General features: G+C 49.7%; 1 protein-coding gene across 3 annotated transcripts in view; it reads right to left on the reverse strand.

Annotated features, from left to right (window-relative positions):
* Positions 1–20,892, reverse strand: part of Cmklr1 (chemerin chemokine-like receptor 1) — a 44,007-nt gene extending 23,115 nt beyond the window's left edge. For 2 of the 3 annotated variants that reach the window (XM_017802171.2, XM_017802174.2), the window contains exon 1: positions 20,686–20,892. The gene's annotated coding sequence lies outside the window, so the exon portion shown is untranslated. Of the gene's footprint in view, positions 1–8,766; positions 8,834–20,685 lie in introns of those variants that run through there. The other variant, XM_017802175.1, reaches the window with a different exon arrangement.
* Positions 20,893–23,408: the final 2,516 nt, after the last annotated feature.

Genomic DNA, 23,408 nt, shown 5'->3' on the forward strand with positions numbered 1-23,408 from the left:
TTTTTAACAAACTGAACTTGAGTGCCCGTGCCTCTATCTCAATCCTGGTTCAGGACCCTGGAGCCACACGGAACACACCCACTACCCCCCGACCCTGGCAGCGGCCACTTCCTCCCTTTGACTTAGACAGCAATTCCTAACCCCTGACAGCTGGCTCACTCTGGGCTCTTCCCAGGCAGGGAGGGCGAGGGGTGTCAGAGCAGGTTTGCAATAGTAGATTTCTGTCTGTCTGTTAGATATTGGCCCAGAAGATGGAGAAGAGTTCAAAAGAGGGAACATAAATTCAAAGAGTGGAGGGAAGAAGAGAATGTGGGCAGGGCCAGAGATGGAGCTAGGATTGAGGGGGAATCAGACCAGCTGATAAGAAACACTGAACAGATCTCAGAGGTCTTGAAGTCATCTCCAGTGATCCCGGTCTGGAAGAGATGCCAGCCCCCAGGTCACATGGTCCTAGCTCCAAGCAGCCCAAAGTACATTGAGGCATCCTGCTGCCAGGAACAGAGAGCTTTAGCCCAGACCACAGGAAGGAGTTTCTGGGGACCCAACCATATACTCCCTCTGCCTTAAGCTGATGACGCCACTCCAAACATCAGTTCAACAAAGCCATTTTCCCTAGATGTGCCAGGGGAGGGTGACTGTTCACACCAGCAGGGGTATGCATGGCTGGCTTCATTGGAAGAAATTTCTAGAATATTTCAGAGGGGTTAGAACAGCATCCTTCTGCCTTTCAGAGCTGATGTCCTGATGATGTCAGCATTCATGGTGGAATATTAGTTGACTCTCTGTTACAGTGGGGGACAGGCCTGGACTGCCCTGCAATCCCTACACTGCTTGTCCACTACCACATTTTACCATATGAGCCCAGCAAGGTTTGTCACCCGCTGCCAAGGACAGTTCCTACTTACACCTATTATCCCCCACATGCGAACTGTGTAATCCCTCCCTCTCACAGAGCCCTTCTTTGGTCTCTCTACTCTCCCCGCATCTTCTCATCCTCAGTTATTTCTGTAGTAATCTAGTAAGCCAGTACAGGTCCCCGCCTGACAAGTGAGGAAAATGAGGTTCAGAGAGCTATTCCCAAAGACAGCCATGAGCCAGGGATCTGAGTGAGGAGCCGCCTGGGACCCAGGTGGCAGTTGCCACTGCACAGAGCACATTCCTGCTCATGGCTGTGTTGCAGATGTAAAGACCAGGTTGAGGGTCACAGGAGAACAGGAGACCTCAACGGCTCCTGTGGTCAGCATGGCAGGTGCGACAGAATGCCCGCACTTCAGGATCAGTTTTATTCCATCTGCCAACAATCTGTGGGGCCTTGGACAAGTGACTTGGCCTCTCTGACCTGGCTTATCTCATCTGTGGAATGGGGAGGAGTTCAGTTATTGGCTTGGTATTAGGTGAACAAGAGGCAGAAATGGGACTTGCATGTGTGTCTGCAGCCCAGCCTGACTCCTTGGCTGTCCCGGGTAGAGCCAGCTTCCCTTAAGGTCACAATTTCCACATGGCCAGCTACATGCATGGTGGGGCCCACCGCAACATGAAAGCACAGCCTCTCAATCAGAAAGCATTACAGTGCTCTAGAGAGACAGTGACCACAGAAATTCAAACCAAGTACATGCCCTTCTGGGCCCCAGTGGCTGCACTGGCCACTGTCCTTGAGGCTGGCCTGCTCCTCAGCTCCAGGGAAGTGGAGGGCCAGTCCTCCCCGCTTCAGATCCTAGCAGAGGCCTGGTGGAGAAGAAAGAGGTACTGAGGGGCTAAGAGAGGCATTGGAGATGGGCAGGTGGAGAGAAAGGAGGGAAGAGTGGTGGAGAAAACTCAGGAGGAGAGACAGAGAAGGAAAAAGGATTTCAGAGAGTGAGAGAGATCCTAAAGGGAGGGGACAAAGGGGCTGGCTGAAAGATTGGAGAAGAAAGTGAAGGCCCAGAGCCCAGACAGGACTTTGACTTTGGTCTGAGAAGTTCGAACCCCAGCAACTGGGCAGCCTTGGTGCTGGGCAGAGGGGCCCATGGAAGCCCATCCGAGGGCTCTGGGTGAGCTAACAAGGGAGCTTGCTGTTCAGTTGTTTGCTGTTTACTTATTTATGCAGTGCTGGGGATAGACCTTGAGGCCTTGTGCATGGTTGACCATGACCTACAGCCTCAGCCCAGAAGTGTTGCTAAACACAAGCTGTTTGGTTTCAGGGTATGGACAGTGTTTGGGAAAGTCCTGACAGAGACAAGAAGGACTAAGAGACATAACAAACTGCTTTCTGGACTGAGTGTGGGGTTTGGGATCACTCATTTCTCTAGAAGCTTCCATGGCCTGTTGGATGTGAGCATTGAGGAGAGTTCAGGAAGACACATCGTTGTCCTACAAGCACTTCACTAAGAACTCAGGGTTGAAGGTTACTCTTGGAAGGAGACAGCAGGTCTATGCCGAGATATCAGCTTGGTGTACAGGAGGCCCCTGGGAGCCCATCCTAGCCTTTAGGAAGACAGGGACTTGACAGAGGGTGGGTTGTACATAAGTCACAACAGGACCTCTCTTTGGTTGGGTTCAAAGTGGACCAGAAAGAAACTTCTAGTGACACCAAGGAGAACCAGAGCCATGTGGGACTGAATTAAAAATCTCAAGCATTTTGGGCAGATGTGGCTATGCTGAGTTTACCAGCTTTTCAATAACCAATCCTCTGGGGATAGGGCCTTCCCTTCCTTCCAATTTCTTACTGTTACGGTGTTGTAACTGGGATGGGTACTGGATTTCTTGACAGAATGTTTAGTGTTAAAATGTTTTAAGTTGTTACTGTGTATGTGATGCAATGCTATAATTATACCTTTATTTTTCCATTGTCTTAATAGTCTTTTTTCAAATTTTCCATTGTCTGATCTTTGTCACATCATTGTTTATTTAGTTTGTATGTGGTGCTGGGATGGCACGCAGGGCCTTGTGTTGCTAAGTAACTTGCTCTCCCACTGAGCTCTACCTCCAGCCCCTTACAGTCTTTTATAATGAGGACCAAGCTTGACCCATACAGGCAGGCTTGCTATATTTTAATCAGCAAAGAGCATCCTCCAACACTCACATACAGTCCACACAGAGCCTGGGCTACATCTTCTGTAGGAAGTCTCGGGGAAGCTGGGAAACCTGAGTTTTTACTCCACCTATATAAGCCACTCCCACTCTGGCCTTCAGTTTCCACATTTATCAAAGGAAATATACTGGTTCCCATGCTGTTGTGGGGAATAGGAATCAGGAGAGAGTGCTAGGGTGCACATGGGAGACTGATGAATCCCTGGCCTCTGGGCAAGCCCACAGGCACAACTGGATGGCTGGGGATCCCCAGAGTGCAGCCAAGGGACTGGGAGAGGGAGCCCCTACAGACAGCAGATCTCCAGTGCTGTCCCCAAGCCCAAAGCTGGAGCCTGAGCCTTGAAGGAGCTGAAGAGCTGTGATCTGGAGACCATCTGGCATTCTGAGGAATACCAACTTGAAGCTGTGTTCTGTTTTTGTTTGGATCTAAATTAAACAGTGAAAACCCTGGTGAGGGAGCCCCTCCCCTCCCTGTGCAGGTCTCACCTTTCAGGCTCTTCAGAAAGTTTCCAGAGGACTCTTCCAGTCAGAAGCAGTCCCTGGCAGGCAACAGTGCCCCTGCTCCTGCGTAGGAGTCTTCCTCTCCTTCTTTGGAATGCCCACGGTTCTTCAGCAGGTCTCTGTACCACAGTGCCTCAGCAAGTGACAGAGGAGCCTTTGTCCCCCTCCCTGCCTCCTTGTCTTCCCGCCAGGAGCCCTGGCTGTGATTCTCTGCTAGGTCAGGTTTCCAAGGACTCTAGGGTCTGTAGCCAGGAGTGGGGACTCTTGAAACTGCTGACTTGTTATGGTCCCCTGCTATGGGGACCCTTGCTGCCAACCCTCAGGCTCCTTCTGACTCCTCACTTGCCTCAGCCTCCCAACAGCCCTGATGACCACCTCAGGAAAGGAAACTGAAGTTCAGAGGGGTCAAGCAACTTGCCCAAGGACACACAGCTAGAAGCTGGAGAAACCAGGAATAGAACACGAAGCCATAATCAATTTGTGATGATCACAGACATTTAAGGACCTAGAATCAGCCTCCTGGGTCCAAATACCAGTCCTGCTACATAGTAGGTGGGAAGTCCCCTTGATGCTTGGATTCTGTGCAGTTTCCCTCAGTGATATATTAATAATCCACACTTCCCAGAGCTGATATTAGGATATGACAAGGGATAGAAAATAAAACCCTAGAACAACAGGGCACGGCCCATGGTGGAGCTGCACCAAGTTAACTAGCACCACTGCTGTTACAACTGTACGTGCATGTGAGTGTATAGGTATATACACCTGTATGGCCAAGTAGGACATCCCGTTTCTTCTTCTTTCACTGTCCACCTCCTGCCTTGAGACGGTCTCTCACTGAATCAGAAGCTCACTGTTTCAGCCAACAAGCTCTCAGGATCTGCCTGTCTCCACCTCCCAAAGCAGGAGTTAGAGCACAAGCAGCCATGTCCGGCTTTTACATGGGTCTTGGGGATTCAAACTAAGGTCCTCAGGCTTGCACAGGAAGCATTCTCACCCACTAAGTCATCTCCCTAACTCTGTTACTATTACTGTTGTTGAATAGGCTTAAGAGTCCTATCCTTCTATGACATGAATGGCCTTGGATAAGAATGAGCCCAAATAAATCTTCCTTAAACTTACCTTTAAACTTACCAGACTTCAGCATGCATTGTGAGCAATAGAAAACACACTGCAAATCCCACCCCACCTCACCCTGCCCCCTGGAGCATAGAGCTAAACGTGATATGCTGATCCTTAATACAAATATAGGGATGAAGGGTACCCCCCCAAACTCACTAATCTAATAAATAATGATTTCCTGCACCATCTTTAAAAGTTGAAACAGCCAGACATGGCACTCAGGAGACAGAGGCAGTCAGATCTTATATATAATTTTCAAACTGTGAGAAAAAAAAGTTAAAAAAAAAAGTTGAAACAGCCAGACATGGCACTCAGGAGACAGAGGCAGTCAGATCTCTGTGAGACTGAGGCCAGGCTGTTCTACATAACGAATTCCAGGCCAGCTGGCATTACAGGGAGACCCTGTCTCAAAAAGACTAAATTAATTAATCAATTAGTTGGTTAATTAAAAAGTCTAAACAAACAAAAATGCCCTGGGAGCTGGAGAGATGGCTCAATGGTTAAGTGCAATGATTGCTCTTGCAGAGGACCCAAGTTTGGTTCCCAGCACCCACATGGCAGCAAACAACCATCTATAACTCCAGTTCCAGGGGTTCCAACACCCACTTCTGGCCTCCATAGACATTGCACATATGTGATGCACTTAATATATGCAGGCAAAACACTCACATACATAAAATAAAAATTCAATACATTTTTTGTAAAAATCTCTTTAAAACCACACAGTGAGCAGAGTGTCCACATCTTAAATAAAAACGAGCTGCAAGCTGGTCCGAACGTGGGCATGCCTCACTCGTCTCATCCTGATCATGACCCTGGCTAAGACGCACCCTCTACATGTGGTGGCCACCCAAACCCTCATCTGAGGCTGCACCTCTGAGGATGTCCAAGACAAGTATCTGAGTCATGGCCCTTGACAGAACTTGGGAGAACATTCTTTTCTCATTCCTGTCCCCCACCCAGCTCCTCCAGCTCTGGAAAGAAGGGCTCTTTACTGTCCAGGAAACAAACCTCAGCTGCTCAGCCACAGCTGTGCAGGGACAGACAGGAACAGCAAAGTGGCACCTTTGCAAGCACTGTGGTTAAGCGTGCCTGGGTTGAAACCTAAGCTCTGCAAGTCACAAACTTGTGATCTTGGGCAAGTCACTTGACCTCTCTGTGCCCCAATTTCCTCAGTACAATTGCAGGAGGCAAGAGGAAGATGGTCTGTTGACTGTCAGGGCGTCCCTCAGACCCCAGGGTGATGAACTCTCCTTCAAATTTCTCTACATGGGCCACATGACAGAAGATCAGAGCCAGCTTTCACCTTCCCCCACATCGAACCAGAAGGCTTATGAGGGCCTCTAATTGTTTTCCATTCTTTTGTGAGGGGTTGTTTGCTTATTTTGAAGTTAAGCCTCACTGTAGAGCTCAGGCCGACCTCTAATGGACTCCCTAACCTCCTGCCTCAGCCTCCCAAGTGCTTGGATGGTAGGCATATGCCACCATGCCTAGTCTGAAAGCAGCTTTTGTATTTAAATGCTCACATGAACTATGTTGAAGAACGTAGAATTCTCAAGCTTTAAAAAATGTTTATTTTTATGTTTTTACGTGTATGAGTGGTTTTGCCTGCATGTTTGCAAGTGTGCCTGTGTTGTGCAATGTCTATGGAGGCCAGAAGAGTGTTGGCTCTCCTGGAACTGGAATTATGGATGGTTGTTAGCCTCCATGTGCTTGACAGGAATGGAACCTGGGTCCTTTGCAGGAGCAGCCAGTGCTCTTAACCACTGAGCCACTTCTCTAGCCCCTAAGCCTTTTTTTTTTTTAAAGGATACATATTCTCACACATGCCTTCTAAATAATTTTATGTTTTAAAAATAAAGTTCATGCCTTCAGATACTTGCAATGAGGGTTTGATGTTTCCCTGGTTGAGAGAGGGCTTCAGTGATGGCCAAATCCTGCTCCCTGAGCTGTGACAGGCACCCCTCTGCTGTCAGCCTCACTCAACACCTCGCGGCTTCTGCTGAGCACCAGAATGTGGTGGGTTCGGTGTGGGGCTGCTAGGCATGTGTCCTGGACAGCAGAGACATGCTCCCTCCACAGCCTGGCGGCAGGGTCTCACCACAGCCAGTTTCAGAGGGGACGAACCACCCAGACACCCCCCCTCCCCTGGGAACAGACATGTACCTGGGTTTCCCAGGGATGCCTGACTCAAGCTTTACAAACCACAGCTGGCTCAGGGCACCAAGAAAGGAAGGAAAGGAAGGAGGGAAGGAGGGAGGGTGGGAAGAAGGAAGAGATGGAGGGAGAGAGAAATGAAAGGAGGGAGGGTGGGAAGAAGGAAGAGATGGAGGGAGAGAGAAATGAAAGGAGGGAGGGTGGGAAGAAGGAAGAGATGGAGGGAGAGAGAAATGAAAGGAAAGAAAGAGGGGACAGAGGGTCATGGGGTGGCAGACAAGCCAGCACTCCACAACTTTGGCATCTTTCTCTGGGAAGAGAGCCCTGAACCCTTCCAGCTTTGAAGCCCCTAATAAGCTTGTGATCTAGAGGGGTCCCTAGTGTCTCCACATGGCACCCAAGGGAGAGCAAGCAGAATGTTACCTCTCCCCAGGGGAGGCTTGCCAGAAAAGTTCCAGCAACCATACTGGAATTCTAGAAACATTGAGAAGGCCAGCCTGGGCTCAGGGTTCTTACCAGGGCCTCTCCAGCCACCTAGGAATACAGAGCTATGGTCACAGTGCTCCCTAGGCAGCAAATGGCAACAGATGTAACTAAACCCAAAGAAAAAAGTAGCTAAGTCCAGGCAAGCACTGAGACTAAGCACTATGAATGTGGTCAGTAACAAAGTATATCAAGCCAAGGACTCAGAAAGTACAAAGCAGTGAGGGGCAGCTAGTAACAAAGTAGCTAGTGCCACATAGATATTAAGTACTGAGTAACCAGTAACAAAGTAATGCTACATGCTCACTACTAGCTGGCCCCTTAGTGCTTAGTATTCAATCAGTGCTTGGTACTGGCTAGTTGCAAAGTAGCTAACACTGCACACTAAGTACTAAGCACACACCCTATGCTGATCCCTTGCTGATGTGATTAACCTACTTCCAACTTCCTCAGTTTCCACTTCTTTCCTTTAATCAATGGGTTATGGAAAATACAAATTAATAATGATAATAATGATAATAATAAAATGAAAGAAAGCCTTCTTTCATAAATCCTCCCAGTCTGCCTTCAGGACACCTTGAGGAAGTAGCATTCCCATCCCATTTCTCAGATGAGGGTACCTCACTAGGAAGCTGAGGAATTACAGTGACACTATCCACCTCGCCACACATACCAGGATGGGATACGATTCACTTCTGAAGCCCACCCAGCCAGTACCCTTCCCCTCTACCCCTACCAAGGAAGGTGGGACACAGCTAGGGAACCACCTATGTTCCCAGACTCTGAGAAGCCGGTGGTGGCTGGTAGTATAGATGTTGCTCTGTGGTGTCCCCAAGGCAGCTCTGCTTCTCTGACTCCGTTCACATGAAGCTCTGTCACATTAAAACAAAACATTGAGGGCTCGGGAGATGATGGCTCAGTTAGCACAGTGCTTACCATTCAAGCATGAGGGCCTAAGTTGAATCCCAGCACACAGTTTTTTTTTTTTAATTGAATTACAGACATGCACCTGTTGGGGACATGAGGGCAGGAGGATCCTTGGGGCTCACTGGCCAGCCAGTGTAGCCTAATCTGCAAGCTCTGCATCCCAGTGAGAGTTCCTGTCTCCAGAAATAATGTGGGGACTGGAGAGATGGCTCAGCAGTGAAGAGCCCTAGCTGCTCTTCCAGAGGACCCAGGTTCAATTCCCAGCACCCACATGGTGGCTCACAACCATCTATAACTCCAGTTCTAGGGGATCTGATGCCCTCTTCTGGCCTCTAAGGGCGCTGCATGCACATAGTGCACCTACAAATATGCAAGCAAAACATTCATACACACAAATTTTTTTAAATTTTTAAACGAACAAAGTATCAATTCTATTCCAATCCTCAGTCTAGAAGGAAAAGGAGGAGCAGGGAGGCCAGGAGAAGTCCAAGGATACCAGAACTGTACCTTCCTCTAGGATTAACTCAGACACTTCTGTCCTCGGGGCCGCAAAGCTGAGTCTGCAGGAAGATCACCAGCTGAAGACTCTTGAGCCGTGTCCTCTGCATCTGAGAATCTGCCATCACAGACATCTCTGATAGCCAGGGCATCCTGCTCATGGGATCCCTCTCCCTGGACCATCATCAGTTGGGGACACTTCAGTGAGGGAGCTCCCCATTTTGGCCTCCATTAAGAATGTGGATGACAGCAGGCTTCTGAGGGAATGGGGCCGAAGATGGATTAGCAGCAACGTGGGAGTCAGTGAGGTTCCCCATAGCTAAGGCTAGCCCTTGGTGTGGCACCTAAAGCAGTTCTGGTGTACTGAGGATCTGAGACGGTAGATAGGAAAGGCCTGGATGGCACAAAACAAAGGCTGGGTGGCTCTGCAGAACAGGACAGGAGAATAGGAACAGGTCAGGCTGTATGGCCTCACATAGTCACTGACCCTCTCTGGGCCTCATCCTGCTCAGGGAGATCACTGATGGATGCTAAGGGCAGAGGATGCAGCAGAGGGCTTCAGTCCCATTTCAGTGTCTCCCAAGGGCTCTGCAGGCACCCCAACTTGCTATAAGCAGTCAGCTGTCACAGCCTTGCCCCCATTACTAGTAGACCAGTAAATGTTGTGCCCACTATCAAGTCCCTTCATGAAATATCCCACTTCATCCTCCCCATGCAACACCTCCTGGCAGGTCCTCTCACCACCTTAAGAACTGAGGCAGACAGAGAGAAGGAGAGGGAGAGGGAAAGGGTGAGGGACAGAGAGAGAGAGAGAGAGAGAGAGAGAGAGAGAGAGAGATTCTCCCAATAGAATCATTACCCTGCAAACCCCCATAAGCCCCCATCCAAGAGCAAAAACCTGAAGCCACTTGAGGTTGGTGCCCCGTGTTTGGTTAATAAAGATGCTGTGAGCTATAAGATGAAAGAAGAAATAAATACACAGCTTCTCTGGGCCTCAGTTTCCCTTGCTGTAAAACAGGACCATGCATGCCCTCTCATGTTTCTGAGGAGTATGTCATAAATACACTGCGGCAAAAGTCTGGGGTGACCAGTCTACAGTCTGGTGTGACTGACCCCAGAGAATCTAAGTGGCAGGAGGTAGGAATGGATGGGGACCATGGCCCGAATACAGCTCAGGAAGGAAGCTGCCTGTCACTTCAGGCAGTGAAAGTGACAGGAGGTGGATGAGGTGCTGTGGGCTTCCCAGCCTCAGAAAAATGTGACCACCAGAGCTGGATTGGGGCCAAGTAAGTGGAAGGAGAGAGTGGACAGGAGCAGCCTACCAGGACAGGGACTCTAGGGTCCAACTGGACAGCCCTGCCCAGAGCTGGCAGTCAGGGAGGCTGTGAATGAGGCATCCCCAGGACAGCCCTGCAATCTACTCAAATTCCTGTATCCCCTCCTGAGCTCTGTTTCTGGTTTCCTTCAGTCTACAGCTTTCTGGCACATTTAGGCCAGATGCCTCACTTCTCAGAATAAACCAGCCTGGCCTTCGGCCTTCAAGACAGAACAAAACTAGGGCAGGCAGGGCCCACTTCTGCAGCTGGATCTTTTGTGTCTTTTGTTCAGGGGTTCAGAGCTCCTCCACTGTGCCAGCCCACAGACTATGGGGCCACACTGTTGAGGCAGGCCACAATTCTGCCTCCACAGCTCCTGCTGAAGAAAGCCCACTTAAAATACAACAGAGAAAGCCAAGTTTCAGAGCAGGAACTAGATATCCCCAAGGTCTCACAGCCACACACGCACAGCAGAATGAGTTTAAAAAGAGGCCTGTAAGCCCAGCAGTCAGTGCTCTGCTTCTTGGGTGGCTGATCCCTTCTCCCTGAGGGACACACTTTTTCTTTATGACCCAGATCCTTGACAGGAGGAAAGGTCCCCTGTGAGTTGAGTCTGTTATAAAAGACTGGAAATTGCCCACACTTCCTAAAGAGCTTCTCTTGACGTCCTTTGTTCCCCTCTCCTAGTCTGGACCCTGTGAAGCCAGCCAGGTTCCTGTGGTCACAGAGCATGTGGTAGAGTCTGCCTCTGCCAGGAAGAATAAAATCAAATCATAGTGGGCAGACCAGGGCTGGAATCTTGAAACCACTTCCGGCTTCTATATCTGTATCCCAACCAACCGACCAGCAGACTGCATTGCTCTAGAGAGGACCACTTCTCAGTCAGGAGCCTAGAACCTCCCCGCTAATCATCTACCCACTGACCCCTCCACCCAGGCTGGTTTATGGGTTAGACAACCCAGGACATAAAGTCACAGACTAGCATGCCCTTCTATGGTCTTTGAATTTTAAACTCGATTAGTTCAGGTTGTCTGGAATCTTCCATTGTCCCAATGTTCAAGTTTAAGCACTGAGTTTGGAGAGGGGAAGGATACTGTTGGATAAAAGGAAGCAAGTCAGACCACCAGGAAAGTGGGTGGGAGCTTCAAGGCCCTGCAGAGCCTCCAGACTCTCCCCTGCCATGCCCAGCTCCCTGCCCACCTTGCCTAGATGCCCACATTCATTTGCCTCCAAATCCTAACCCATGTTCTGCTCTGCCTGGAGTCTCTTATTTCTGCCAACTTTCCTCTGGGCAACTGGAGGCCAGAGCACACTTTGAACCCAGCTCAAATGCAGGCTTCCTTTTTGAAGCCTTATTTCCTGGCTTTCCCAGGAAAGCTGTCTCCTCTTTGCTCCCACAGCCCCTACATACCAAGCATATCAGGCAAGCACCGGAGTGACTGTATTTAACAATCAGTTCTTCCTAAAAAGAAGCACTCGCTTCCTTGCTGAAAAGGTAGATGTGCATAGATGCACCGTGGGTGTTTGCACCCCAGAAGTGGTATGCTCTGAGCTTCCCAATGGGAAAGCTAAACCTCTAGCCAGATGGAATCATCTCTGTCTGCTCACACAGTTAGGGGCTCTGTGGAATGAACTGGCCCCCCTTATAGCCCCTGCTTAGCAGAATAGATGCCCAATAAATGCCCAAGAATGGAGGCTCTCCCCTGCTCACCCATGGCCTCCCTAAACCCCTGTCCCTCCCCTTTTCTGACCTTCACTGTTCCCATCTGAGAAATGGGAATGTAGATGAACTTGCGGTGACAAATGGTCACCCCAGGTGGTACACACCATCAGACTTCAGATCAGTTCAGCTGATCTTAAAGTCACTCCAACAGCCTTGACGGTGCACACTGGCCACTCCTCACATCAGGAAGCTGACTCTGTTTCCCTCCCGCTGAATCTGGACTGGGCCGAGACTGATCATAGCCCACAGAGTGTGGCACAGGAGACACTGTGCTGGTCTCAAGAACTCCAGCAGGCTAGACCTTGCAAAACAGGCCTGTTGTCCAGCTACTTAGGATACTGAGGCAGGAGGACCACAAGTTCTAAGGCAGCCTGTGTAACTTGGTGAGACTCTATTTCAAAAAAAAAAAAAAAAAGGGTTAGAGTATTTGCCCTGCATGCAGGAGAAGACCTGGGTTCCATCCCCAGTACTATAACAAAAAGAAAAAGAAAAAAGGAAGGAAGGAAGGAAGGAAGGAAGGAAGGAAGGAAGGAAGGAAAGGAGGAAGGAAGGTCACAGGAATGGAAGAAACAGTCACACTGGCAGCAGAACAAAGAGCTTCGGGCTCTGGGATTGAGGGGACAGATGGCTCTGGTACTGTCTCAGAACCAGGTAGAGAAACAAGCTTGGCTAGCCAGCTGGCTTTGTCCCCAGCTGGTCCTCACTAAGGAATATACCAGCAAGCTCAGGGGCCAGCAGCCCAAGATCAGATAAGCTCTGCTGTCAGCGTGGGGCAGACACAGGGGGTCTTATGTCTAGAAATCACTAGTCAGCATGCCTGGCACAGAGGGACCCAACCTGGACAGTGAGACTGCCTGGGCCTTGTGTGATCAAGTCAAGCCTTTGCAGGGGCCCAGGCCCTGAACACTGGCTGCCTCTTATCACCCTAATAACCACCCTGTGGTATGTCACATTTGCTCAGTCAGCAGTTCCTATGTGCTAAAGCAGGGCCTTGAACCCACTTTAAATGGTGCCAATGCCTGGCTGAGGCCAGACCTGATGACCTCTTGATATGCCTGGTTCAGCCCTGCTACTTAGTCATACCCACTTCTGGTTTCACTGGTCAGTGCTCTGCTCCTCAGAGCCAATCATAAGGAAGAAAATGGTTCTGAACTCTCCAGGAGATGAACTAGTGCAACTCAAAGCCTGAGCTGTCTATCACCGTGGCCTGCAATAACTGACCCCACCCCCAGAAAACGCCCATGTCCTGGCCTTACCCAGCAAAAAGACACTCAGCAGATGTGATTAATGGGGAGATTAGGTAGAATACAGAGGGAGAGGAACATATGATCCAAGAGGAAGGCAGGAGGTATGCTGAGTCCACATAGTGAGTTCCAGGACAGCTGGGGCTACAGTTGTTACAGCAACAAATGGAGGCTAATCCACGTACCACCTGTGCTGGTTAATTGTAACTGTCCACTTGACACAACCCAGAATCACCTGGGAAGAAGGTCTTAATGAGGAATTATTTAGATCAGGTTGGTCTATGGGCAAGTCTGTGAGGAATTGCCTTGATTGTTCATTGATGTAGGAGGACCCAGCCCATTGTGGGTGGCACCATTCCATAGGCTCCTGAACTGTGTGAGAGGAGAAAGCTAGCTGAAGGCCAGCCAGCAGTGTGGATGTATTTATCTCTTCTCTAGACTGTGGATGTGGGGTAACTAACTATTTGAGTTCCTTCCTTGACTTTTTCTCAGTGATGTACTATAACCTGGAATCGTAAGCCACACAAACCCTCTTCTCCCCAAGGTTGCGTCTGGTCAGGGCATCTTATCACAGCAACATAAGAGAAGCTAGAACACCACCTGAGCTCATTTCATTCCACACAAGGGATCAGGAACAGTGTTCAAGAAAGTTCAGGTAACAGGGACGAGATCTGAGTGTCTGTCCTTAACCACGACTCCAGTCATTTACTTAGCACATACTGTAGGCCAAGGAACTTGGCAGACAACCCAGAGGCTCTGGTGCAGGGCTGGAACCTGCAGGGCCTGCTTTCTCTCTCCATTCTTAGCACATTCTCCCTACCTGCTCATTGCCTCTACCATCTGAGATTTCCAGGGGGCAATCAACTGTTCCCTGTACCAATCTTCCCAACACCCACCTCCTTGCACAAGAGCTACATCAGCAAGAGCCCAAGGCTAGGATCTCAGAACCCAAGGCATGTCCCCTGAGAAAGCAGAAGTGATTCCAAGCCCTGCTGACTCAGCTGAGGGTACTTCCAGCATTGCCCTAGTATGAGTCCAGATGCCCCAGCATGAGTAGAGACGCCCCAGGCACCCACTGACACAAAGCCCAGACCTGAACCCAAAGCCCAATGGGCCTTCACCATTGGGTACCAGCTGGTACCAGACAGGGTACCAGCTGCTCAGACCTGTAGAAGCACAGTTCAAAGCCTGAGAACCTGGGGTGCCCTCAGTGATCCTGCACATGCTATGTTCCACCCTATTGATGTATCTGGTTCCCCCACAGCCAGGGTGAAGAGGGTCAGAGAAGCTGGGGGCTGAATACTGGAGCAGCTCTAATGACCAGGGCCACTGCCAACTGCCACCTCCTGGTATAAGCATTTCTTTCCTTGACAACACTGTGTAAAACTACTTCTCCTGGGTTCCATTCAGCAGCACTAAAATTTCTACTCTTTTTCAAACAAAGTTATGGTCCTTCCTGTAAAACTGCAGAGATTAAAGAAATCTGTTACCTTAAACCAGAAGCAACACCAAGTCCTGAATCCAGAAGTAACACAAAGTGGCTGCCGAAAACAGGCCCTTTCCTCGAATCCCAGGATGGGCTGAGGGCCTCCCTTTTAGAGGTAAGTGTAGAGAGAGGCTACCTGCGGTCAAGTGACTCCACATTGTCACTCAACCAATCAGCACCTCACTCTCAATGACAGCAGGCAGTCACTCCATGGAAGTTCTCAGGAATGAGAATCTTGCCTTGTTTCATCACGAGACACAGAATAGGTACTAGCAAGTGTTGATTGAACGAATGAGTGGAAGTCTATGTTACAAGTTCTTCTCCCCTGAGAAGCTCAAGGACGGGAACAGGACCTGCCTAGCCCTGGCGTCTCACACTGCTGTAGCTTTTCTCTGCCAGGGTTTCTTTCTCTGCTCCCAGCGCCTCCATGAGCCCAGCCCACGACGTCCATACGTCCATGACACTCTTACACACTGTCCCTTGTCTTCTGCATGGCCAGTAATGAGAACAGTCATACTGGACTTTGCCAGGCTAGCCACCCAGCTGCCTCGTAACCAGCACTATCCTGGGTCCTCTGATCCCAAGCTGGCAGTTCCCTATACTGAGCTCTGAGGAAATACAGCCAAGCAAGCTCCTATCCTACACACACACACACACACACACATCTGTGAACATCCTAACATCAGAGAGCGATGAACAAACACCCAAGCACACCCCCATCCCCCACACACACACACACACACACACACACACACACACACACACACACATACACACACACACACATCTGTGAACATCCTAACATGCAATGGGATCCTCGAACACAAGCAAGATTTTCTGAGTTCCAATCCTAGTTCTTATGCTTAGGAGCTGTGTGATCCTGAGTAAGCCCCTGTCCCTCTCTGAGCCTCATTTTCCTGATCTATAATGTGGAGGTCCTATCCCTGAGGCCTTCCACACAGGGTGTGAGAGAAGGTGATGAGATGATGGATACACAAGCTTCCTACTCATGTAACGCAATGCACTCAGTAACGTGGGTATTCTTGTCTCCTTTTTCTGGAAAGAAAACGGCATTTGCTTGTGTTCTAGAAGGATCCATGTTTAGGAACCTAGAGTCTGGGGTTGCGTTGAGGGTAGTGGTCTGACATCACCACAAAAACTTCAAGGTTGATGTGTAAAGATGGAAGAAAGCCAAGGGGTCACTGTGTTTGTGATGGAGACAGCTAGCTGTTGGCAAAGATCCCTTCTCTCTTCACGCAGACTCAGCTGTGGCTGGGCAATAGCTGCCCCTCACTAGAGCTCCATATCCAGCCTCCTTTGCAACACACCAGATCCAGAATAGTTGTCCAGTGGGCAGAAGTTAAGCATGCTACTTCTGAGCCAAGGCAGTCAGGGCACAAGTGTGCACCGTCATACCCTCCCATCTACCATCAGTGATGATGTGTGGTGGGGCACTGGGGCTGTGAGCTGGGTTGGCTGAATCGTGAGGCAGAGGACCCTTCACTTGGAAATATCCGCCTTAAGTCAGCTACTCAAATGAGGATTGCATGAGCTTACAAGGCCAGCCTGGGCAACATGGTGAGACCCATAAAAATGGCTTTTAAAAGGTCACAGAGAAAGACAGCAACCAAAAAATAAAAAGAACTTCCTGCCTTGTAGTATCTGTCTGTCCTGTTTGGGCCATTAAGGATGACTGGGACTATTTGTTACTTCTGCTCACACATCTGATACAGGTCAAACCTCCTCGAACAGGTGATACGATTACAGCTGGAGACTGGGAACGCCTTGCCTACGATCACACGAGTCCAATAGAGGTGTGGACGTGTCTCTTGAGGCCCCCCACCCCTGCACCCTGCAGAGCTGAGAGGCTGCTTAGAGTTTCTTCAGCAACAAGAGGAAGTTTGTACCTTCTGTTTAAGACACGATTTTTTGTCTATTTTCAGACTGCACCTTCCCATCTACTTTTCTTTGACAAAAGGACTCTGCAAATATATAACTTCAAAGGCCCCACCCCAGGGAACCAGTGGGAGCCAGCACGCTGTGGTCTCAGGAGACAAAGTTTCACTTCTCAGGGCAGCCTCCTGGCCTCAGTTGCTGACACAGAACATGTGGCTCCACAGAAGTTTTGGATATTTGCTTAGAAAGGAAAAAGGATCCTCAATGCACAGACAGTGAAGAAATAGAAAACCGAACAGAGGGCAGAGCAGAAAAAGATACTCCAGGCTCTGGTCAGTCATTCTTAAGTTTGAGGCGCACCAAGCTTCTGGGGACCCAGTTTGGCCTGCAGACACCTGAGGCTCACCCTCAGAAACCCTGATTCACAAACACTAAAGCTTTAAGAAACACCCATGAGTACTGGGGAGATGGCTCAGTGGGTAAAAGTGCTTGCTCTGCATGAGGACCTGAGTTCAAATCCCCAGCACCCACATGAAAAGCCAGACATGACTGTACATGTCTGTAACCCCAACACTGGAGGACAGAAACAGGTGGATTCTGGGAGCTCACTGGTCAGCCAGTCTAGCTGAAACAGTCAACTCTTGTTTCAGTGAGAGATCCTGTCTCAAGACAGTAAAAAGAAGACACCAGACACCCCATTCCAGCCTCTGCAACTGTGTGCATGGGTATATGCACCTACATACTCTGTGCACACATCACATCATGCACGCACGCACACACAGACACACACACACACACACATACACAGTTCATATTAGCCTCCACATGGTTCAGATGGATGTCACAGGCAAAGGCAGAATGTTAGCATACAAATGACATGCACCTACATACTCTGTGCACACATCACATCACGCACGCACGCACACACAGACACACAGACACACAGACACACACACACACACACATACACAATTCATATTAGCCTCCGCATGGTTCAGATGGATGTCACAGGCAAAGGCAGAATGTTAGCATACAAATGACCATGGAAATAAGAGCAAATATTCAGAGCTTATGGCCTAATACTCTGCTAAGCACTGCCGGGAATCAATTCATTTCTCCCATTTCACTCAGTCATTAGGCATCAGGCTAGCTCAAACTGACCTCTGTAGCCTCAGTGCCCTGTGGAGTCTGTGAATGTCTAACATTAGATCTCCTTCCAGACCCTAGCTTTCTAATCTGCAAACCAGGAGTGTTACTAAAACCTTCATCACAGGGTCATGTTGAAGAGTTCAGAAAACCACTTTAATGAAGTGGTTTGCAAGCAGTAAGGCATTCATAAGTAAACATCTAAGAGACAGGACTGCAGTCTACTGCCCCAGCCCATTCTGCAGATAGTGAAACTGAGGCCCAGTTGTTCCATTCATCCAATAGGCACTATTCTGTGTGTAACCTCTGGTGCAGAGAATGAAGGACCCAGAGGGAGTAATATTGAACTGCAGCCTCAGGGAAACCCCAGGCTGTCAGGAGACAGAAGAGATGAATGGCAAGACAGCATGGCAGGATCTATGGTAGGGTACGGGCCCAGGAAGAGCTTAAAGGACAGGCAGGGACTTCTAGGAAAGGTCAAGCCAGGGAGGGGCCCAAGTCAAGTTCATCAACTCCTCAAAGTGTTAGGGGAGTCCACAGACACCTCTGGGCTCCCAAGTGCCTGAGTGTTTAAGTTTAAGCCAAACCTTTCAGAAGAGAATGGCAAGCCAGCCCCCTTCCCACAGGCGGAGCCAGGCACTGTCCACGGCACCAAAGTGTAGAGGAGCTGGTCCTTCCCTTGACAGAAGCAGGAACCGCAGACAGATCCGCTTGGGAAGGGGGGTGGGTATCAAAGGGAAGTTGGGGCTTTCTTAACTGAGAGCAAACACAAGACCTCCTCAGCCACTTCCTCCCCTTTTGACCTCAGACCTGAGACCCGCCCTCTCCAAGCCACACATATCCAACCATCAAACATCTATCAAGTTGCAGCTCCTGAGTTGCTATAAAGGGTGTTTGTTTGTACATGGCTCCCTCGTTGTATATGCATTAGAATGAAGTTGAGGGAGTATGATGTTTTTAGCAGAGAGCATAGCCAAAAGCTCCTATCCACCATATGCAAAGAACTCTTAAATATCAATAAGAAAGCATAAATATGGGGGCAGGCAGTTTAATCAGAGATAAGTAAACCACAGACCAATAATCAGCATTAATAAAGAGATGCAGGGCTGGGAAGATTCCACAAGTAAGAGCACTTGCTCTGCAAGCACGAGGACCTGAGTTTGGGTCTCCAGAACCCATACGAAAAGCCAGATATGGTGGTACATGCTTGAAATACCAGTGCCTGAGTGGAGGCAGAAGATCCATGGGGCTGGCTAGCCAGGCAGCCTAGCCTAGTCAGTGAGCCCTGGGTCCCAATGAGGCTGTCTCAAAAGATAAAAAATAAAAACGATACACATGAAAACCTGTAGATGGGAGACTACGCCTCTCACAGGAAGGGGTGCTCGGAGGCCAGCCACACGTGGGTGAGGCTGAGACTATGAGGCCCCAATATCATACCACAGGGCAAGCAGGCAGGCAGAAACTGACAGGGCCAGACAGCTCCAGTGTCTTAAACAGGCCTCAAGGGGCTGAAGAGATGGCTCAATGGTCAAGAGCACTTGCTCTTGTACAGGACCTGACTTCGGTCTTCAGCACCCCTGGTGGGCAGCTCACAACTGTAGCTCCAGTTCCAAGGCATCTGATGCCTGTGGCGTCCACAGATACCTGCACATCTGTCCACATATCCCCTGGTTCCCAAATACACATTACATAAGTGAAAATAAATCTTTTTAAAAGATAGCCTTCATTTGAAAAAAGAAGGTGGTAAGGTGTCCTAGTTACTCTTCTGCTGCTGTGATAAACACCTTGACCAAAAGTAACTTGGGGAAGAAACAGTCTATTTCATTTTATACACCCAAGTGACAGTCCATCACTGAGGGAAGCCAAGGCAGGAACTTAAGCAGGGCAGAAGCCCAGAAGCAGGAACTGAAGCAGAGACCACGGAGGAACGCTGCTTACTGGCTTGCTCCCCTGGCCTGTTCTATTCTAGGCCTGCTTTCTTTCTTTTTCTTCCTTCCTTCTTTCCTTCCTTCCTTCCTTCTTTCTTTCCTTCCTTCCTTCCTTCCTTCCTTCCTTCCTTCCTTCCTTCCTTCCTTCCTGTAATCTTTATGAGACAGGGTCTCTCTGTAGTCACAATGGGCCTGGAACTCACTATGGAGACCAGGCTGGTCTTACAGAGATCTGCCAGCCTCTGCCTCCCAAGCCCTGGGATTAAAGGTGTGCGCCACCACACCCAACTCTAGGCCTGCTTTCTTGTACAACCGAGGACCACCTGCCCAGGGGTGGCACCACCCACAAGGGACTGAGCCCTCCCACATCACAACAATTAAGTACATGCCTCACAGAAATGCCTACAGGCCAATCCAATAGAGGAAATTCCCCATTTGAGGTTCCCTCTTCCCAGGTGTGTTAAGTTGATAATGGAAGCTAACCCTGACATGAGGGTGTAGGGAGTTGACTCAGTGAGTAAGAGTGCAAGCATAAGGACCTGAGTTCAAATCTCCAGCACCCAGGTAAAAACCTTGAAACAGTCACATGTGCCTGTAACCCTAGCATTAGTGGGCAGAGACAGGCAGATTCCCCTAGCCAGCCTAGCCCAAACCGTGAGCTTCAGGTTCTGTGAGAGATCCTGTCTCAAGACAGTAATATGGAGAATGAGAGAGGAAGACATCCTCCCATGCACACCATACATATACATACGTGCACACACATGCAGCAAGTAGCCTGTGGAAATGAATCCATAGGCCCAACACACAAAGCACGACTATTCCACAAAGCAGCCATTGCAGCACTGCTTATAATAAAAACAAGAAGAGCAGCAGACACAGCCAGCAGACTTCCAGCAATCCCAAGACAGGCTTTCCACACAGCTACTGAACTGTCTGCTGGAAGGAGGTGTGCAGTCTGTGGCTAAGGACAAGCCGGCTTCAAGTTCAATGCTGGGAAGCATTCACCCACACAGATGGACCTGTGATGGCCTGGCTAGTTTTTACAAACAGGACGCCCCTCTTCAGAGCTGGAATTAACACTGCAACTTTTTTCCTTTTGCCAAACACCACATTAGGAGAGGGGCTAGCTCAGGCCTCTGCCAGTGTGCCCCTCCCTACCCTCTGCAGGACTCAAAGTCAAGTGCAGTACCTTCTGGCAAGTCCCTGTGGGTTCCTGTGGCTTCAGGCCACTAGTCTGGGGACTTGTGCCCTGGTCTCTTTCTCCCCGTCACACGATTGCCCTGGAAGTGGCTGTTTACTTGGAAGCATTCCTTCAGTTCATGCGGGATCTCTGCAGAGCACGGCCTCCTGGAACATCCCAGGAGCCTTACTCTGTCCTGAGTGTGTGTGGGACAGGGACAGAACTCAGCCAGAGAAACAGCTGGAGGGAGGAGAGAGGGGAGGAGCAGGAAACAGGCTGCCGGGGCGGGGGCGCCAGCTGTGTGGATTGGGGCCGCCAAAGGAGGCTGCTCCAGCCCGCCTGGCTGGGCTTGTGGGTGGCAGCGGTAAGCCAGGGATGACCCACCCCTTGGCTGGGAGCACAGCCACAAATGCAGCACATGCAGCCAGGGCCGCTGGGTAAGTTCATCCACTCCCTGACAAGCTCAGGAGCTGCAGTTCACCCTGGACACCTATGGCTGGTTATCTCCCCCGCTTCAGGGTGCCTCACACCCCAAATCTTCCTGCATGCTGTTCCTCCTATCTGGGTGCTATTTCTGCCCCTGTGCGTGACCAGATGACTTCCAGCTCTCTCTTCATTGCTCAGAAGCTGATTCCTCACCCAGGGAAGCCTCCCTGAGATGTTCCTGGCTCCTATCTCACAGCCATCACTGATACCATGTTGTCCTGCCTGTTGGATGTCACTCTTGTTTGGGGAGCATTTTGTTCCCTAGTCTGTCCTCAGCATCTGATAGAGAACCTGTTTTATCAGCTGCATCATCACCATCAGCAGCAGAATTATCAAAGTAGCCAAGAACCAAGAAGGTGCTTGGGTACTCAGCACCTAATCCTCACAGTGCTAGGCACTTGGGAGTTGATCCCCACAGCAGCACTAGGGAGTGGGTATTTTTACATCCTCATTTTCAAATAAGGAAATTGGGGCACCAAAAGGTTAAGTCTCTTGCCCAGCATCACCCACTAGTCGATGGTAGAGCTAGAGTTCCACCAGGCAGTCTGGGTTCCAGCCCTTGACCGCCAGATGAAAGAAATAACAGCCCTCAGTGTGTGTGATCCACACCAAGTGATTCCTCAGAGAATGCCATGCCAACTGCCAACATGGGGGGAGGCATAGCTCACCTGGGTTACAGATGAGGACACTGAGGCCAGAGACAGGAAGCCGTGCCAGGCAACCAGCTCAGGCTGACGGTTGAGTCTGAAACCAGGTATGTATGTGTCCAAAGCCAAGCGGCCTAAAACTACTTATAGATGAGAAAAGTGAAGACAGGAAGGAAAAAGGAGGAATGTAGCAGAGACGGGAGAAGAGGGGACTGGAAAGAAAACAGAAAGGGGAAGGGGAGAGAGGGGAGCAGATGAGAAAGGAGAAAGAGAGGATGGGAGGGAAGAGAAGGGGAGGGGAGGGGAGATGGGAGGGGAGAGGGGGAAGCACCATCTCAACCTGGTCTCAAAGTCTTGGGCAGTTGGGACCACATGTCTCTCATCACCTCTCTTAGTCTGTCTTCTGTGACTATAACAGAATACTCCGGACTGGGTTCTTTATAAACAGTAGAACTTTATTTGGGAGCAGAGAGGAGGGAGACTAAGCTCAGCCGTTCAGTGGAGGCCACTCTGAGATAACCCATCCATCCCTGCAGTAGCGGCATTAGTCCATGCCTGAGCACTGAACTCTTATGACCTAATCACCCCTCAAAGGTCCTACTCTCCACACGGACTAGGGATTAAGTGTCTAGTGCCTGGACCATGAAGAGACACATTCAAGCCAGCCTCAGAACTCATCCTGCCATTCCCAATCCTTAAACTAGTAACTTAAGCTGGTAGAAGCCATCTGCTCTAACCTTTCCGTTTCGCAGATCACAGCTTGAACTACACAGGTTAAGTCATTTGCCTGAGGTCACACAGTTCCCTAGAGGAATCAAAAGTCACACCCAGCCTGCCTGGCTCCAAATCTCTCTCCTCCCACCTCTGCTAGGCTTGTCTAGGAGTCTTCTCTCATTCAAATCCTTTCTGTACAGATGGGGATATTGGACCCAGGAAAGACAAGGACTGAGCCACGGTCACTCAGCAGTTAGTAAGAGGGTGTTCATTCCACAGCACAGTGGGGAATTCTGCACCAACTGCTATGACCATCTCAAGCTCAGCTATTAGTGTCACTCTGTGCTCAAGGCTCACCTCCAGTTCACAGCCTCCTCCCCAGTCAGCTTGCTGGGGAAAGCAAAGCTCAGGACTCCCCACAGATCTGATCTGATAAGAAGTCCAGGCAGTGCCAGGCCACCTGTGTTTCAGCAATTGCTGGGAACTTCTGATGCTGCTATTTGAAAATCACAACCAGTGGATGGAGAGATGGCTCAGTGGCCAAGAAAGTGTATGGCTCTTCCAGAGGCCCTGAGTTCTGTTCCCAACACCCATGTTGGGCACCTCACAACCACCTGTAACTCCAGTTCCATGAGATCCGATGTGTCTTCTGTCCTCCATGGGCACCCACACATGTGCACCCATACCCACACACCCACATGTGTGCATGCTAGAACACAACACACACACACACAGCTAAAAAATAAAATGAATCTTTAGAAAAGAAAGGGCGGGAGGGAGGGAGGGAGGGAGGAAGGGAAGGAGGGAGGGAAAAAGAAAGGAAGGAAGGAAGGAAAAGAGAGAGAGAAAGAAAGAAAGAAAGAAAGAAAGAAAGAGAAAGAAAGA

This window comes from Nannospalax galili, unplaced genomic scaffold, assembly GCF_000622305.1.
Source record: "Nannospalax galili isolate Female #2095 unplaced genomic scaffold, S.galili_v1.0 scaffold103, whole genome shotgun sequence".
NCBI classification, from domain to species: domain Eukaryota; kingdom Metazoa; phylum Chordata; class Mammalia; order Rodentia; family Spalacidae; genus Nannospalax; species Nannospalax galili.